This window comes from Gossypium raimondii, chromosome 6 (genome assembly GCF_025698545.1).
Source record: "Gossypium raimondii isolate GPD5lz chromosome 6, ASM2569854v1, whole genome shotgun sequence".
Lineage (NCBI taxonomy): Eukaryota > Viridiplantae > Streptophyta > Magnoliopsida > Malvales > Malvaceae > Gossypium > Gossypium raimondii.
Genome location: NC_068570.1, coordinates 53,585,706 through 53,606,084, shown reverse-complemented (window position 1 = coordinate 53,606,084; position 20,379 = coordinate 53,585,706).

Below are 20,379 nucleotides of genomic sequence, written 5' to 3'. Positions count from 1 at the left end.
CCTATTATAGTTACAAAAGAATGTATGAATTTATGTACAATTATTTATGTAATGAAAGAATATATTTAGGCGTATGGGAAGAAGGAAAGAATATTTACTCGAAACAATTGCAAAGCTGTATTTTATTAAAATAATGATTTTTAAACATAAGCCTATTTCACAAAAGAATTCTTGTTATTTCTAGGCTAAAACAACAAGTTTGTTCTGAATATTACTCTGAGACAGTTCTAAAGACTTTAGGTATTTCTTCCGCAGTCTAATTGTCTAGAACACTCCCAGGCTCATAAGGACGAATGTCTAGCCAACTTCTCTCTTCATTCCCTAGCTCATGAATGGCATTAATGTGCATATTTCCCAACGGATCCTCGATGCTTTCCTTAATCGATTTCTTTCTCTCTTGATGAATAATTCCTCCAGATATGAAAGTTTTGGATATGTGGGGAATTATCATTGGCTCCCACTTAGCTTCTTCCCCATTTAAGCGCGCTCTTCTCTATTTCTGCCTTTTCTCTATCTCCTTTCTTCTCTGTCCCCTATCTGGCTTGTATCCTAAGCCAAAATTATCCTACTTTTCTTTCAGCACTGGAACCTCAGTTTTCCCTTGAAGATATCTCCCGACCCTCTTACGGTAAAGCTCCTTTTCCCACCAACAATCAAAACCCATCTCTGTAGTTTTGGATAATTTTGGCACCAAAATTTTGCTCCCTTCAGGAACAAATGCCGCATTTACAAACTCCAAAGATCGAAATGAGCATTCTATTGACTCATCATTAGTCTCCACGTATGGCGTCTCATTGGATACAGCTGCTATTATATCCTCTTCGGCTTTTATTGTCACTAGCCGACCATCTGACACTAACCTCAACATCTGATGCAATGATGACGGTACTGCCCCTACCGAATGTATCCACGGTCTCCCTAATAAGCAGTTATAGGAAGGTTTGATGTCCATCACAATAAAATCTACCTCATAAACCGTTGGACCAATCAGTAAGGGTACCTCAATTCTTCCCATGACCTTCCTTTCTGTACCGTCAAATGCCCTCACTACATTTTGACACGTTTTCATGTGCGAACTGTCTATGGGTAGCCTGGTAAGTGTGAATAATGAAAATACGTTCAAAGCTGACCCATTGTCAATCAGTACTCCTGGCAAAATACGCCCCTTACATCGTGCAGTGATATGCAAAGCTTTGGTAGATCCCATGCCCCCGAAGGTATTTCATCATCATTGAAAAATATGAAATTATCAGCACTGATATTATTGACCAACCAATCTAGCTTACTGACAGAAATATCCTTGGACACATAGGTTTCATTTAGCATCTTCATCAACGTATTTCGATGCACTTCAGATTTCAAGAGTAAAGACAGTACAGATATGCGGGCCGATTGTTTATGCAACTGCTCAACGACATTATACTCGCTATGTTTTAAAAATTTAAAGAATTCCACAGCTTCTTCCTCCTTCACTGGCTCAACTACTTTCCCTTTTTGCTCCCCTATTATAGCCTCTTTCATAGACTCGGTACTCACACACCGGCTCTTTGCCGCCTCACTTATTGGGACAGTCGTATTGCACTCGTAGTTCCATGGGACCTTCTTACTGTTTTGGTAGGAAAGGTTGCAGGTTTCTTTATTATGATTTTTGGCATTGCTGGTGCTCTCACCTCATCCTTCTTGGGTCGCGAGATAATGACCACAGGTTGCACTATTCTTGGAACCTTCGAAGCCTCTGATGTGCAAATGCTCCTCTCCTCCTTAACTTCTTCATAAAATTCCATCTCCTTGTTATCCATCAATTCTTGAACCAAGACTCTAAATTCTGTACATTCTTGGATTTTATGTCCCTCCTCGTGATGGAACTCACAGTAATTTTCCACCCCTTCGACATTTCTCTCTGAACTCGGGATGATCAATCCCCTTTTCACCATATTTTCCCAGATCCACCTCAAAGGAATTTTCACTTCTGATATGTCTTCCTTGATTTTTCTACCCATGCTCCCACCTATCATGTTCACTCCGTTGTGATCAGGTAATGGATTTTCTGTATTGGGTGAATCATCCAATTTCACCACACCCATGCTTATAAGCCTTTCTACCAGCTTCTTGAATGCCGTACAATGTTTTATAGAATGCCCCACAATTCCCGCGTGATAATCGCACTGTGCGTTTGCATCGTACCACTTGGGATATGGAGGTTGCAGGGGTTTTAAATGGTGAGGGGCAACCACGTGTGCATTGAATAGATTCTGATATAGCTCCCTATACGACATTGGGATTGGCGTAAATTAAACCTTCTCTGTGTTTTGTCTTGTGTCAGATCTCTACTTTGATGATCCCTGCTGATTAACAACCACTTTTCCCGGCTGATTCACTGTAACTGTCTTCGAATATGAACTCGTGTTGTTAACCTCATTCTCCTTCTTTTTCGAAGCTGACCTTCTGCTACCTTCCCCAACTTCTATTTTCCCGCTTCTGATAGCATTTTCTATCATTTCCCCATTCATAATTATGTCAGAAAAGCTTTTGGAAGCACTCCCTAATAGATGCGTAATAAATGGGGCCTTCAATGTATTAACAAAAAGCATCGTCATTTCTCTCTCTAGAAGAGATGACTGAACTTGGACAGCAACCTCCCTCCATCTCTGTGCGTATTGCCTGAAACTTTCACCAGGCTTCTTCTCCATGTTCTATAGAGTAATTCTATCAGGTACCATGTCACCACATGGTTGTCTTGTTTTAAAATGCATGCTAAATCTCTCCATGAATTAATCTGGGTACGACTTAATTGATTGTACCATTTGGATGCTGCCCCTGCGAGGCTATCTTGGAAGCAATGTATCATCAACTGGTCATTATTAACATATCCAGTCATCCTCCTGCAGAACATAGTAATATGGGCTTCGGGGCTACTAGTCCCATTGTATTTCTCGAACTCTGGCTTTTTAAACTTGTGAGGAAGTACCAGACTTGGAACCAAGCTCAATTCTCTAGCATCAATTCCATGGTAACTCTCAGTACCTTCTATCACTCTAAGTTTTTCCTCCAGCCATTTATACTTTTCCTCGAGCTGTTTTGGTAATTCATCATTCATTTTCTCGATTGTCTCATCGAAGTCTGGGATAATAGGATTAGCAAGATTGTCTCTAGCTTGGAAATTTATCGATGTTTCAGTACCGTCATGAGGCTTGATAGTAACAGAGGATTTGTGCGGATATATCCTCGCTTGTTGAGAAGTAAGTCCTGAGGAATAAACAGGTCCCTCGTTGTCTCCTTCTTCATTATTGAGCACCAACCCCTTTCCTTTGTCAACTCCTCCAGCCAATAACTGAGTCAACTTAGCCATCATACTCCCTTGAGATTCTATTATTTTTTCCATCATCTTTTGTTGGATCTTCTCTAATTGCTCATTCATTTTCTCTTGCATTTATTTCTGGAACTGTTCTAGCCTTTGGTCCATATCTCTAGTTTTCGATCGAGTACCGTAGTGGTGCTGAGTAGCTTGATTGGTTTCCAGATTAATTGAGGAATGACTTAAATTAATTAGAATCTTTTAATGTTTTTAAATGCATATGAAGTAATGAAATGCATGAATGCAAAAAGACGTCAATTTTGATTCAATTCCATATAAGAAAACCTTACTAGAAAGCAAATTTCTTTACATAAAGCGAATTACAAGTAAGACTTTGCCCTAGTACCCAGAACTCTAAACTTCCTAAGTAACAAAGCTAATTCTTGCCCCCGATCCGATTCTAATTCATACTTCACACTCAGCGTGTCAGCCTGTACTGCTAAAGTCTACATATGATCAGCTACTTCTCGAATCTAGACCACAGCTTCCTCGATAAGATGATCTCTGCTTCTAACTTGACTCTGAAAGTGGTGAAGCTGTTCATTATTTCAACTTTCATTTGCCTTCAGGTGATTGATCTGAATCTTACAATTTTGCAGCACCGTTTCTAGCTCTTCGATTCTTCCTTTCATTTCGTCAATCTTGCTCAAGCTTGCTTTCAACTCTATCGTAGAATTTCGGTTTCGATACTGACGAAGAGACCTTTCCAACACAATCACCTTTTCCTTTAACTCGCCATTTTCCTTCTGGCTTTCTGACAAACTCTTTTCTAAGTCCTCATTTCGCCTTTGCATCTTTTGAAATCTCTGCTCCCATCTATCAGCCTTGTCCTTTTCTTCTTGGATTTACGCTTCAACCTTTGTTACGATGTCTTTCCCATTTTCCAGTTCTTATTGACAAACGCAACTTTTTATAATCTATCTTTAGACTGCCCAGTTCCTCATCAGCCTTGTTTTTCTCTTTCTTCACTCTCTCATTCTCAAGCTTCTGAACGTCTATGTCCAATCTCAAGTTTGTCTTTTCCGTCTCCATTTGCTCTATCATTTTCTCCAAATCCGCGTTCTTCCTCTCAAAATCTTGTCTTACCATTTCAAATTCCGAAGGGATGACTTGCAAATGCTCTTCTATTGACTGGCCGTCCCCATGATTTATCTTGGGTGTATTATCATTAATCCTCCTAGCCCACCATCCATAATACTCAGGAGTCGTCATTAGCCCTACAGCTATCCTCTTCATTCGGCGAGTCTGTTTCCACGCCTTGGACATTTCTTGAATCTTCTTTCTATAACCATCCTCTTTATATGAAAATTCACAATCAGCTATCCTTTGAGTCGCAGGTATAAACTGTCTCGACCTATATTACCTTAGCACCAATAATGGGGCATATCCGACAGCACCCCAAATGCCCAATAAAGGTACCCAATTGAAATCTCCACACCTATATAGGATCTCACCTGGTAGTAACCAAGGAGCTCTCCACTCAACATCTTCCTCTTGAAGATTTTGAAGAATAGCCATCCACTTTTCCTCAGAAATGTCATCTCTCCTCGGTGTAGCAATTATCTCCTTTAGTGGTGAATAATTTTCAGAGAAAACTCGATACGAAACTTTATCCACCTTCCAAAAGTGACTGTGAAACCATGCAAGTAGAAGCTACACGCATCCAATAAATCTACCCTCACCCGTCTTTCGGCATGCACTCAATGACCTGAAGGTTTCCGCCAAAATTGCCGGAATCGGTGTAACCCTTTTATCAAGTCGATCAAATAAATCAGTGACTGCTTCATCCACATGCCCCAAGGCCTTAAGGAAGACAACCAAGCCGTATATACTTAAGGCAAAAATATCTAACCTCTTTCTTATCTCTAGGTGTGTGAGAATGGCATCCTTCAAGCTCCTCCAAGGAATGCACTTGCTGTCCCCCTTTTGCTTAACTCGTGCAGCGACCCACTGCTTACTCATCCATGTTATACCTATCAATTTCTTTGAAAAAGTTGGCACATTCACCGCTCTCGAGTAGACCCTATCCACTTGGAACTTTGAACATCGGAGTAAAGCCACATACTCCTCTATCGTAGGTACCAAATCAACATTCCCCAACGTGAAGCAACTGTAAGCAGGATTCCAAAACTGGGCGAGGGCTTGAAACAAATGTTTGTCCACCTTCACATCAAGCAAATAAGGCAAATCCCCATAATTGTCGTAAAATAACTGCCTAACCTCATTATTCCACTGATCCCAAATTTCTTTCAGCTCCTGCAAATTGTTTTGAGTCACTGATGCGAGTAAAATCCCATAATTCTGATACATACCCATTGGCCAGACTATCACCGTTTTCTTGTTGCATTGTTTCAGACCAAGTTTGAACAGCCGTATTGTCCTCCACTTTATCAAGAAACCTTTTTTCCATGTTAAGCTTTCTATCTAGCAACCAAATCTGAACTGACGCCTTTTATGATGAAATGAAATGCCATGTCATGCAATCAAAATAAAACAAAAAAGGTCAGTAACATATATAAACATAGAAAACAATCAAGAAATAATAAAACACCTATTAGGATATCTACCAGAATTTAGTGCGGTTCTACCTAAGGTAAGCTCCTAAGGCTCATTATATGCGGTTCAGTTCTAAAGTAAAGGTACCTGAACTAGCAGATTCCTTGATCCTCACCCATTATAGGCTCATATAGATCAAGTTCGGTTCAGGGGGACACATTTTCCTTATGACTATACGGATACGAAAATCTCACGAAGGCATAAGTACCGATGTATCCCGAAAGCGACCCACTATCCTATACGGAGGTGAAAACCTTACGAAGGCATAGCTTCTCACTCCCACTTAAAAGGGTAAAATTGTTCAACTCATGAAATGCATAATGCAAACAATATTTAAACAAGAAGATAATGAATGCAAAAGGATGTCATAAGTTTTTTTAAAAAATATTTTCTCGACCATAAGACAAAAATTAATTTTGTGGCTCGACTCTCTTATTTTTTAAAAAAAATCCCTAGTGGAGTCGCCAAACTGTCGAAACCATTTTTTTGAAAACAAAAAAATTTTAGGTTGTCGACTTTTTTAAAAAATTAAAATTGGGAGTCGCCATCAATCTTTTATTAAGGTGTGATTGGGTCACCTAAAAATCACTTTGGTCTACAAATTTTAGAAAAACGGGTTCGGGGAGTCGGTTACGTATGAGGAAGGATTACCACCCTCATTACGCCCAAAAATTGGTACCTAGTTAATTGATTAATGTCTTAAAGTCGAAAGTTTGAAAATATATAATCCTTAGTAAGAAAATTTAAAACCGTTACGTAATAAGACCCTTCTCAATTTAGAGAAGCAAAAATGTCACACCCAATGCGTTAGGGCACAACATTCTAATTTCCTCAAAAATGAATTGGGTCAAAATACTAGTGCCATAAAAATCTTAAAAGAACATCCACTTATCCAAGATTTAAAAATCACACCCAATACGTTAGGGCACGATTTCTTTAAAATCCCAAACTCGGAATATTTCCTTTATTATTTTTTTTAGAAAAATCTTCATTTCGAGAAATCAATGCGTCACGTCCAATACGTTAGGACACAACGTGTTGAATTCCCGATAATGAATTCTTATTTTTTTGATTAAAAAGAAATGCTCGATCGTTAGATTTAACGAAGAAAATCGGAACCCAATACGTTAGGACTCAATTTCCTTGTAAATTCTAAATACGAACATTATCTCAATTTTAAAAGAAAATTCTATTTTTAAATTTGAGTAAAAAAATGATGCAACATTATTGTATACATACATACAAATGCTATAATAATAACAATAATAAATACATTAATCGCATAAGAATAATATAAACAAATAAATAAACAAGATAAAAACAATAATCCATATCATGCAAAATGTTAAATGTAAACACAATTATACCACGAACGAGAAAAGCAAAATAAATAAAAAATCAGAGAACATATAATATACACATGGAAATTAAAATAAATAAATTTTGGGCTATGAAACTTATACATGTGTGATGCATTTGTGAAAGTAAAAAAAAACTATAAAGTGTATAAAAAAACATATATTTGCATTTTAAAAAATATAAATATATATTCATATATATATTAGTTAAAAATATTAATGTATACATACATATATGCACCAAATATATATATATATAGGTTATAAGAAATAATTACGTATAAATAAAAATAAGATATAAATAATTATACTATTCTGCAAAAAATAAATGTGCGTATGTAAAATATATTACATATATTAAAATAATTAATATGAAAAAGAATATATAAAAAACTAATTAGAAAATATAGAAAAATGAAAAAAAACTAATTTGAACTGTAAATAAAATTTTGAGGCAAATCTGTAAATAAATAGAAATTGAAAGATCCTATTGAACATGTTGATAACTCAGAGGGGCTGGAAGGGCAATTTACCCTTCTCCCCAAAACGGTGTCTTTCAAGCGAGGGCTAAATTGAAATCGGAAACGAATTAAAGGGCTAAATTTAAAAAAAACAAAAAAAAATTAAACAAACCTAATTGTAAAACATTAAAAAGGCGGAGAGGCTAAAAGCGCAATTTTCTCCTCCGCATAAAAACACGCGTATCCTGGGTCCGGGTCGGGTCGACGCGCGGATCCTCCCCTCAAAACGGCGCCGTTTTCAATTCGCTATTTAAGCCAAAAATAAAACAAAATTTTCATTTCAAAACATTTTTAAAAAAAAAACAAAAAAAAACCTTTTAAAAAACTCTCTCAACCTTTCTATCCTCCGGCCATGGGCCGGTCATCGGACGATCACCGGCCACCGCGCCGGCCATCGCTCTCCGGCGCTGGCACCACTGTATGCGGTGGTAGGAAAAGGAAAAAATCCTCCTTTTAACCTCCTTGACTCCCTTTGCCCAAATCTGGGCTCAAAACTCGCAAGATATTAACAAAAGGGGCCCTAAAAGCAGAGAAACCTTTCGGCTTCTGGTCGTCATTCCTCGGTGATGACTTCCTCGGCCATCCGTAGAGGTTAGGGCTCGTAAACAGGTTTTTTCCCTCCTTTTCTATTTATTTTAATTGTATGTATATAAATGCATAAAAAAATACGACAATAAAAATATAAATAACAACCTTTGATTCCTTTGTTTCTCTGCTGGTATTTGGAAATATAGAGCCTTTTTTATTTCTGATTTTGAAATCGAATCCCTTACAGTATGCTTATGGCTTTATTTTATAGCCGAATGAATAAGATAAATCAAGAAACAAATATTGTTTGATTACAAATCTTTGATTATTTCCTTTATTGTTTTGTTTCCTTGCAGGTGACGATCGGTAAAGATTCGAGGCTCGATTCTTGACCTTTGTTGAAAATTTGAAACCCTAGGGTTTCATCCTCTGTCTTGGGCCACTGTATTTGGGCCACAACTTTGTTTTGGTTTGGGCCTTGTAGCCCGTTTGTAATCAAACACTATGGACTGTTTTTATTTTATTATTTTATCTATTTTTTTTGCTTTTATTGGACCGGGTAAAATTGAGGTATTACAAGTATCATTAGTCAAGTTACTTTGGCATAGCTACAACGTCGAAGAGGTTACCTAGGAACCTAAGGAAACATTGTAGTTGCAATATCCTACCTCTTTTCAGATAAATTTTACAGATTAAATTTTTTAAAGAAGGGGAGTATTGTAATGATCCAATTTTCGTTGGTGTTAGAAAAACATGGTTCGAGGTTGAATTCCTAAAAACCTAGTAATTTAAAATTTAAAATCAAGAAGGTGGTAAGTCGTATGTGATATTAAGAATACAATCGAGTAGTAATTAAATGAATTAAGTTGTTGTATAAATAATACAAGGACTAATTTATAAAGTGAGTATATTAAAGGAGTTAATTGATGTTTTGTACATGTCATTGTTTGGTGATTATTCCATGTCCTTGTAGGTAATTAAACCGTGTTTAAAATAAGATAATGGCTTGAAATGATCTAAGCCATTAGTAGTCACTAAGTTAGTAAGAATTAATAAGGACCATTGATTAAAAAAACTTAATTAAAGTAATTAAGTTAATTGATAAAAGATGGTGGAAAGAAAGAGACAAAACTAAGAACCAATATTATCATCTTCCATCACCATCCATTCATAGGAGAAAAGGAAGAAAAGAATTTTAAGCTCCTTCCATTTCCAGCTCTAATTAGAAGAAAATGGTGAGTTTTTCATGCGATATTTTTATGAAATTCTAGTTAAGGAAGGTAATTAAATCTAGCCCAAGTAATAGATTGTTTCATTGTTATGTAATAGGCTAAACCCGACCTTATAATAAGATCCGAGTATGGTGTGTCACTATTTAAAATCAAACTAACTTTAAAACATTTTGGTGAAAGCTTTATATAATTCTTACAAAGTTATTAATATAAGACATATATTAATTGTTACTTTACCAAGGAAAGTAGGGTCAAATCCTTAAGGACTGGATTTGCACAACTTTTTGTTCCTCGAGATCTCGAGCACAGTTATGCCCAAGAAAAAGCGGCGTACCCGGAAAAAGAAACAACAAAAGAATTAAAAATATGGAGGGGTTGAAATTGTATAAATTGAAATCGAAATTGTAAAAAGAAATAAAATTGAGAAAAGAGATTCTTTGATTGAGAGATTCCAGCCTTCGGTTGTCTCGATCCTCTTGGGTTCAATCTTAGGCTTTCAGGCGATCCTTCTCATGACAAAATAAGCCAATTATAGTGGAAGAGGACACCTACGACAACCAGCTCCACTTAGATTTTGACCTTACGATTTAGAGGAACCTAACTCTAGCCAACAGTCACTTTTGTGGTACCGTCTTATACTAGATCATCACTTCTCAATGGCAAATGCCATGTCATCTTGTCTCTTGGGCTCGACAACCATTGATGCAGTAAGCTAACAAACTGACTGTGCAACTTCCCAAAACATACAAAGCGGCTACCTTTGCACAAGATGAAAAGATCACTTTTGGAAGGACATGAACGAAAGCGTCAGTCTTGTAATGCGGAGAAATGATGAATACTCGTTCAGAAGGCTAAGTGCAGATTTTAAGCCTCAAGAACCTTTTTTTGAGAAATCTCGACAACCTTTGGCTAGATGAGTTTAGTGGTTCATGCTTTTTGGGAAAAAAGAAATAAGTGTAATCAAATGGAATTTTATTGAATAATAAAAGGAGCAAAAACTAAGAGCTTTAGGTAGAGGGAATTTTTTACAAAAAAGATGAGTACCTCTTTTTTTCGCTCCATCCCCTCTTTATAGTACACAGAAAACCTAACTTGTTCCTATTAAAACTCTAAAAGATAAATAAATATAAAAGCTGAAATTAAATCTAAATAATAATCCTAATAATAATCCTAATAAAATTCAAATTTAAATAGAGTCTTATTGTTTATAAATCTCTTCTTTGAATTTTTGCCCCCAAGTCTTTCACACTTTGTATTTTTGGCACCACTTCTTTTCTACTTAGCATGCTGGCCCATTTTATCTTTAAATTCATGCTTTTGCCCCCAAATTTCCTTTTGCCTTCAATTTGGCCCCTACAAGATAAAAAACCATAAAAAACACAATTTAGTAGAATCATACTCAAAATATATATGCAATTAACACATAAAAGTATGTCATTTTAGAGTAGTATCATATTCCCCCTACTTAGCCCATGCTTGCCCTCAAGTATGGTTCCTATCCACTGTGTAATTTAGATTTTTTTTGTAAAAGAAGTATCACTCCAAATTTTTATAAAAATTAGGCATAATGCATATGAAAAATAAAGAGAATATTTAGTTTCCGTTAATTAAAACTTGAAAAAGTATCCCAAGTTAAACACACAAAAATTAAATCATCTTGGATTATTTCTTGAAAATTAGGTAATTTACTAAACTTACCAAGACACCCTATTTGCTTCCACCCTTAGTCCCCAAATACAATTCTTTATTATTATTTTTTACTTGTTTTTCCTTCTTTTTTTGTTTTTCTTTTCTTAAAAATAATTTGAACCTGTTGACGCGAAGAGAGATGACAACCAAGCACCCCACCCCGGTTACTCAGCCCAACATACTCCTAATTTATTATAATTATATATGTTTTTCTTTTCTTAAGAATATATTGAACCTTTTGACGTGAAGAGAGATGACATCCAAGCACCCCACCCAGGTTACTCAGCCCAACACATTCTTAAAATTTTTTGTTTAATTCCGGTTAGCGGAGTTTTACCTAACACATCACACAACCTATTGACGTGAAGTAGGGTGAAAACCAAAGTACCCTACCTCGGTTACTCAGTCAGTCACGTTTTAAGCTGTGTTCATAACTACGGAGGCATCAAAATTTATTATTATCATGAAATAGAATTTTAATTTTGGAGGACTAGGAAAAAAACAATCAAATGCCAAAAATAAGTTTCGGCAGCTACCTAACAGTCATGAAAATAAATTTAGCATACAATTGTATTAAGTGTCCTCTTTGCATTAAACTTAATCGACTTTACTATAAGCAAGATAGGGCTAACTTTATTAATCACAATCATTTTAGCTTGATTGAAATAAAATAGTGGAGATGAAATCAAACTAGCAAAATCATAACTAACTCAGTAGACAAGAATCATGCTCGTAGGTCAAACAGTAGGTAATTCTTAGTTAAAATATTGGGCATGAAAAAAGGCAGAATATTCTAAAAAAAATATGGGTAGAAACAAGCACAAGGTAGCAACAACAGTAACACAATAGTAAAAGCAGTAGATAAAATGACAAAAATAATGAGGAATGCCTCCCCTCTACTTAAAACATATTGTCCTCGATATGAAAGAAAAAGGAAAAAGAAGAAGAAAAAAAAAGGTGAAAGTAAAAGGGTTTAGAAAAACTCTCCATGTAGTCACTGTCGTTCACGCATAGCTGCAAGGAGGGAAAGGTTCGGTGTTGCCAAGGTTGACGTGTTGGGGTGCCAAGAACTGACACCAATGATTGTTAACGGTGAAGGAGGGTTCGACTGCGATGCAACTCGTAGTCCTAACCATGGTGGTTCGAAAATTGTCGGTGGGGGTGAGAGAGAGGACTAAGGGTAGCTTGAGGGAGTTTTGGGTGAATATGGGTGAAAAATTAGGGTTTGAAAGTGTGGGTGGGTGTTTGGGCATAGGTTTGGGTGAGTTTAAAGTAGGGATACGCTATTCCTACCTAGACTAGGGTAGAATATGAAGTTTTGCTAAAACATACCCATTCCTTCAAGATGTTGTTTCAATTTTAATTTTTCTTCTCCTCGATTTTCCTAGATATAAGAAAAGAGAATAAAATGTACTAACATGCAATAAAATAAAATAAAAATAAAAATATATTTGGGTTGCCTCCCAACAAGCGCTTGTTTAACGTTGTTAGCTTGACACCCCAACTAGTATTGGGGATGTTCCAGCTGAATTCTTTCGATAGTATGGGCTTGGAAATTCTCCTATTTTACCACATCCAACATATTTGGGTTCAACCATGTTTGCACCTCTTACTTTGGTTTCGTATTTTCCTCCAAGAAAATCCTATGTGTGCATGTCAAGGGGCTAATCCCTTTTAAGTTGGCAATTGTCTCATCATTCTCTAAAAATGCGCACTTGAGATGCTTGGGAAGTTGTTTTAATTTCAGATCTGGTGCCTGCACAATAGAAGGTAGAAGTTTAATGTTCTTAGGACCTAATAATTCATTAATAGGTTCGCAAATAGATCCTGAATCAAAATTATCATCAAACAATGTTTCAAGTTTATCTCCATAAGATGACTCAAAAGTTTCTTCTACTAATGAGTAAATTATGTCGACACTATTTGTAATGCCCCAAAATTCTCTTATATTTATTTGTGTTTTTGTAACACAAATTATCTGTCTGTTTTGGTGGTTATGTGTTCTGGGAGTGTTTGAGAAGTCTTGGGTTCAAGCCTTGTCTTGAGCTAAATCTTTGTTTTAATTAAATAAAGCATTGCTTTTGTTCAGTAGGCTTATAGTTAAAAGTTAGTAAAAATATGTCAGAAAGGGTCTGCTAGTCTGGCGGTTAAGTGGAGGGATAATGAGCAAGAGGTTTGGAGTTCGAGTACTTGTGCAATCATGAGATTTATTTTTACTGCTTGTACCACGTGGGTGCTGTAGTTTGACCGAAATTCTGTAAAGTTGGAGTGAGATTTGAATTTGATTGTTGAGGAGATTAGGGTGGACGTTTTGGGGGGAATTGAGGGTTAGTGGGAGTGTGTTGGGCTGTTTTTAGGAGGGAAGTTAGGGATATGGGAGAAATTTAAAGGATTGGGGGGATTTTATCCAAAATCTAATTGTTACCTCTATTCTTTTTTTTTCCACAATTTTGGCACCCTCTCCCTAATTCCTCAAGTTTTCTGACAGCTACTCATTTCCCCTCTCTACCGGAACTTCTTCTAGTGTTTCCCCTATTCATTCTTTTTGTTGTTTATCTTTTTGTTTGCTTCCAGCCGAAACTCCATTGTTATTGTCGAATTTTTCTTGGGTTTTCCCTTATTTCTCCTATTTTGCTCCGGTGTGCGTGTCATTTTTCTCTGTTGTGCAACTTAGTTCGTTCGTTCGGTAAGTTTTTGGTTAAGCGGTTCATTTTCTTTTAGTAACTCTTCTCTGATATGTTTCGTTTCTACCTATTAGGGGAGGACTAAAAGGCGCGTATTCTCCTGTCGAAGCCTTAGTGTGGGGGAGTTTCGATTCATTGATAGAAGGTAATAGCTTGTCGCTCAGAAAAGGTTTATTTCGAGTTAAATAAATACGATTGTTATGCGATTAATCGAGTGGTTGTGGTTGAACGTAGATTTTGAGTGGTCGAGGACTGTGTGCGCATATTTCGTAACCAGGTGTGTAAACACAACTCTGAAAATGGGAATCGGCAAAAAGCTAAAAAATATGATTGTCGATGCCATATGGCCATGCAGCTGCTCGTGTGATCAAGCATGGGCGTGTGATCGACGAGGCTGGCCATGTGCTATTCATGGGCCCGACCGAATTGAGCCGTGTGGGCCACATGGGCGCGTGGGCCCCACAGATTAAACCACACGGGTGTGTGGGAATTTTGGGCCAGGCCGTGAGATCCACACGACCAAGACCATTTTGGGCCATGTGGGCCCACATGGGCATGCAACATGGGTCGTGAGTCCATTTTCACTGTTTGACTGCTAAGGTTGCATAGGTCGCCCGAGTCGACTGTGGACCTACTGTAGGGTCGGTAAGCTTACCTAGACCCCTAATTGACTGAAATGACTGTATGACTGATATGATTATGCATGTTATTAAGCATGATGATGTCCCACTAATTTGATACTGTATGCCCTGATTTTATGCATGATATTATGTTTTAGCATGTCATATATGTATATTGCATTGTATTGGGGTGGGGTTATATTGTTCGGAAGAAGTGTACTGAAAGGCCACGAGCCTAAATTACTGGCAGCTCAGTTGCAAACTACTGTCTAGTGCCGCATTCAGTGCTACTTGTAGTGTAGGTATGGGTAGGTTGATTTTATCCCCACATGGAGTGTAGGGTTGGACAGAGTTGGAGTGTAGAGGCTGGCTGGGTAGGATTTGATACTAAATATCTGTTACTGTACTGAGTATTGATACTGTAATGGGCCAAGGCCCAAATGCATGATTATACAGATTGTAATGGGCTAAGGCCCTAATCAAATCATTCAAATGGGCCTAGGCTCGGACTATGATTGCATATTGTCTGCTTGTTTATGTGGGGATTACACACTGAGTTTTCGAAAACTCACCCTTCTGATTCATCTGTTCAGGTAATCCCCAGACTTAGGCGAATCAGAGCAGCGGAAGACTCAGCTGTGGCCATACGGCTCCTTTTTACTATTTTGTATTTGATTAGGTTTATTTTTTTAAAGCTTTATTTGGGGTATATTTTTGTAATAATGGCTGCTATGAGTTTTTGCTTAAAATTTGGATTTTATACTGCTTTATGTTTTATATCAGGTAGAGGTAGATAAAACACGAGTTTTTAAAAGAAATGCATGTGTTTTAGCAAAATACCCACAATGACACAAACTGTTTTAAAAAGCTTCCGCAACGTATAATATTTTGCAAACTAACGACTGAATAAAAATCACTATTTTAGGATTAATAAAAGATACCGACGAGATCTAAACAGAAAATGTTTTAAGCAAAGTTACGATTTTTCAACACGAGCATCAGCTTTCAAACACACTATCACGTGACATCACCAGATTCAGCCATAACGTCTAGGCCGGGTTTGGAGTGTTACATTTAGTGGTCTTAGAGCCTAGTTGCAAAATTCGGCTGTGGATTTGGGTTTTTAAAACTTGGTTTTTAAAGCACTGATTTCTAAATGATTTGAAACATTTTTACTGAATGTGTGGTACGCTGAGTCTCCGACGCTGATCTTGTAAGTTCTCTGAAGCCTTTATGTGTTTTAAACTGAAACTAATTTGATACTGAAACCACTATAGATAGTACAAACTGAGACTACTATAGGTAGATTGTACGGAAAACATTCAAGTTAGTGTATACTAATATTGTAGTAAAATCGATAGACACTGATAGACACTGTGTTGGGCAAAAACAAACTTTACGCTTTTAATACTGCCTCTCATAAGATATCTGTTAACAAATATTGAAATTGTAAACGATGCATAAAACTGTTAATACAGAATAATACAAATAGGCAATGAGCACAAGAGGTACTTGCGGACGGGATACAAAAAGCCGTGGTAGAGGCCGTAGAGGTGCTCGAGCTGGGTCCTCATTTTTTGGCAACTTGCCTAATTTGGATACAAGTGAGACACCGACTTCACCCATGACCGAAAATGGGTCTCATGATCGTGCAGCTGGGGACAACGTGTTGGAACGCTGGCACCCCTACGGTGCAGCGAAAAAATAAAACATCTGGCGATCCTAACCATGGATCCATGTGTGAGGAACGAATCGGGGTGAAAAAAGGTTTCGAAATTACCGAATGTTGAATCTGAGTAGACAGCGATGCCTCGACAATGAGTAATCTGATCTGGTATCGAATCTAGCCGCAATCTATCGTGACCCTCGGCTCTACGTAATCCACCTTGTTGGCAATAAACGGAAAGAATCTCAAAAACTGTTTTTAAGAAGATTTTGCTTTGACGGCTACTAGACCCACCAAGCAAAGAAAAACGGGATTTTATATCCCTTTTTTAGGGTTTTTTTAAATTAAATAAAAATATCAACGTTTTTAAACCAAAAATTATAATTACATTAATTATAATAATGATTTCGGTAAACTATATATTTATTTGAATTTATATACTAACCAAATTCATGTTCATTATGCGTACAACAACCTTGTACATATAATGTGTTCGGTATTTGATTACCCAATTAAATTAATTCTATAATTAATTTAATCCAAGCGATAACCAAACACAATACCAACTATGTTTTATTCCGTTCATTTCAACTATAGTGTGTGACCCTGTAGGTTCTTGTAACGTTAGCAGTTATACTAGAACGATTCCAATTTTACAAAGAATGAATGGCACCTAGCAATGCATCATTGCTACCTAAGTCACAAGAAAATGTGATTTGACATAACCTTTTATGATTAACCTTTCATGCAATAATCCTTAAGTCTTTTATCTCTAGATTGGACACAAGTCATGGAATAGTTACACTTGCATAGTCCATTCCATGTTCCTTGATATCTTAAGTAGACTATGATATACAAATAAGTATGACATCTCATATCAGCTTATTTGAACATGACCATGCATTTCTAGTCTCACTCAATCAAGTGGCCTAAGATATTACTCCCATTATGTAGGAGGGATTTATCCTATATCGATCAACCATATCCCTCTACACAGATTATGGTATATCCAACATTAGCCTTTATAGAACAACCAGTTACGGTGTACATTTGACTGTATCAAAATACACAACTCACGATGTTGGGATTATAATGATCTCAAGTCTGAGGATCATATACATATTAATCACTATGAGTAATGTTGTGACAATTACATAATAATCCAAGAAACATACTCATAACGGGTCAGTCCAATATGTTGTTCTCTAACACACATATTCATGCATCGATCTTAACATTCCATATCAATGACAACTATTTATCATCAATCAACTACATGTTAGTCTTAATGCATTATTGTTATCCTAGCCAACAATAATACTTGACTAAGGACCTTTTAAGAATAATCATATTATTCTCAGGACATTTCTATAAAACATTTTATTTACGCACACAGAAAAGAAACTGAAATAATAATGGTAACGCCTTATATTAATAAACATGATAAATTAAGTATATTATTACAACCATCTCATGATTGATCTTTGGGCATACTCTAACACGATGCATTGTTCCAAGACATGTTAAGGATTCTAGAGAGGGTCTGTGGGCTTAATACTGGAGCTAGTGGCCACAGGTCGGTTACGGAACTACTCCAATCTAATGGAGCTGAGCTTTTCAGGGGTATTGCTGAAGTTGCCCCTAATGTGGCTGAGTACTGGATAGAGGCCACAGAGAGAATTATGGACAACCTGGACTGCCCACCTGAGCAAAAATTAAAGGGTGTTGTATCGTTTGTACGAGATGAGGCATATCAATGGTGGTTCATAGTTAAGGAGGGCACTTAGCCCGATCGATTGACCTGGGAGTTCTTTAGGACTGCTTGTCAGGGGAAATATGTGGGGGCCAGCTATGTGGATGCCCGTAGAAGAGAGTTCTTGAATTTGACTCAGGGGGACAGATTAGTGGTCGGGTATGAGGCCGAGTTTTTACGACTAAACCGTTATGCATGTGGTATGGTGGAGATGGAGTACGAGCGATGTGTTCGCTTTGAGGATGGCCTTAGGGATAATCTGAGGGTTTTGATAGCTCCATAGAGGGAGCGAGATTTTACTGCACTAGTTGACAAGACAAAGATCACCGAGGAAGTGAAGCGCACTGAGCGCCAGAATCGTGACAGAGAGAGAGGTAGGAATAAGAGGGATTCGGAGCCCTCGAGTTCCGTTCAGAGGCCTAAGAAAAAGGCCAGAGTTGATGGGCCGATCAGAGTTGGGGCTCCCATTGCTGCTACTGGACAGCCGCTGTGTACTGACTGTGATAGGTGCCATCAGGGCGAGTGTTGGAATAGAACTAGGGCATGTTTAAGGTACGGTTGTCTAGAGCACCATATTAGAGAGTGTCCACGGTGGTCCGATCAGATGCAAGCTTCGGGTGATAATATTGTACTGCCACCAAGTGTAGTTTATCAAGCACCGAGAGGCCAGGGTCAGGGCAAAGGTGGTAATGGTTTGGGCCGTGGTTAGAGAGCACCGGCCAAAGGTGCTGGACATACTGAGGTGAGGTAGCCGGCTCTAGTTTATGCTGCTCGTCGCCGAGAGAATAGAGATGCTCTGGACATCATTACGGGTACGTTATTTATTTATAATGTACCATATACTACACTGATAGATATAGGATCCACTCACTCCTATATAGCCTGTATTGTATCTAAAAACTTGGGTATACTGGTTAAGAGCACTACGAGTGAGGCCACTTATAACACCCCAAACCCAGCCTAGACGTTATGGTCGAATCTGGCGTGACACATTGAAGTGTCTTTCGAAAATTGGACTTGTTGGAAGAACATTCGTTTCTAAGTTAAAAAAAACCTCTTAATTATTATTTAACAATCATCTAGCAAAAATGTTTGCCTTGTTGTCTGCTTTTGTTATAACAAGCTGATCTAAAATCGCGGAAGCTTTTAAAACCCTTTTTACTAAAAACTCGTGTATTTGAAAACAATAATTATTTTAAAAGATTCGTCTTCTCCTAAACTAGCAGTTTAAAGTGAGTAAGCAAAATCCCAATTAAAAATTTAAACAACTTAAAGGCCTTATTACAAAAACAAAACCCAACATATAAATTAAATTTAAATAAAAGCAAGTGTAACAGCAGTAGTTGTGTGGCCACCTCCGAGTCCCTCACAGCACCGAATCGCCTATGGCTGAGGATTACCTGTACAGTTAAAAGAAAAAAGTGAGTTTACGAAAACTCAGTGTGTAATCCCTTATCAATCAAACAGTATACAACATGCGAGAATATGCAGGCTGAGCCCTATTCATGATCGATGACAATGTGGGCCTTAGCCCAATCTGATATGATGTAATAATGCAATCTGTCTCAATCCAGCCAACACATCACTCCCTACCACCAACACACCATGTGGGGATAAAAACGACCCACCCAAATTAACACACTAATATCGCAAACAAAGCTACCAAGATCGATGTCAAGAAAGCGCCAAGAAGTATATGTGGCGAGCCACCAAGATGAAATACTTCCTCCAATACAGTATCCCAACCCCATGCAATATATCATGTCATAAATCATACGTGTATGCAGAAAGTCATACATATCATAGAGCAAATCAGTCATACATAACATAGGGCCATAATAGTCATTTAATCTCATAGGGGTATAACAATCATTTTACCCTATGAGGGTATTTCAATCATTTTGCCCTATAGGGGTATTTCAGTCATTTTATTAACCTCACGAAATGTCCGCAGTCACCTCGAGCAACTCAGGTAACCTGAATTGGCAAAGTAGTGTATATGGGTCCGCGGCTTATTACTCGGCCCAAGTGGGCCCATACATTCGTGCGACCCACTCGGCCCAGAATTCGCCACGGCTATGAGAACTATATAGCCCAGTCCAGTATTCTCCACAGTTCATGGATTTCATTCGTGTAGGGCCCACGATCCCAATGGGCCCACACGGCCCATTTCGACCCAACGTGGCCCATTACGGCCTAAGCCCATGAAAATGCTCATGGAGGCCTCTATAGTCCAACACTATGTTTTGTGGGCTTGGATTACCACAAGAGCATTCGTACGCTCATATGGCCTCGTACGCCGTCTTTTTGGCTTTTCAACTTTTGTCAATTTGCAATTAAAGGGGTGTGATCACACACCTGGATTCTATTTGCCGAGAAACCTCCCACGCATTGGAAACCTACACTTAACCAACACT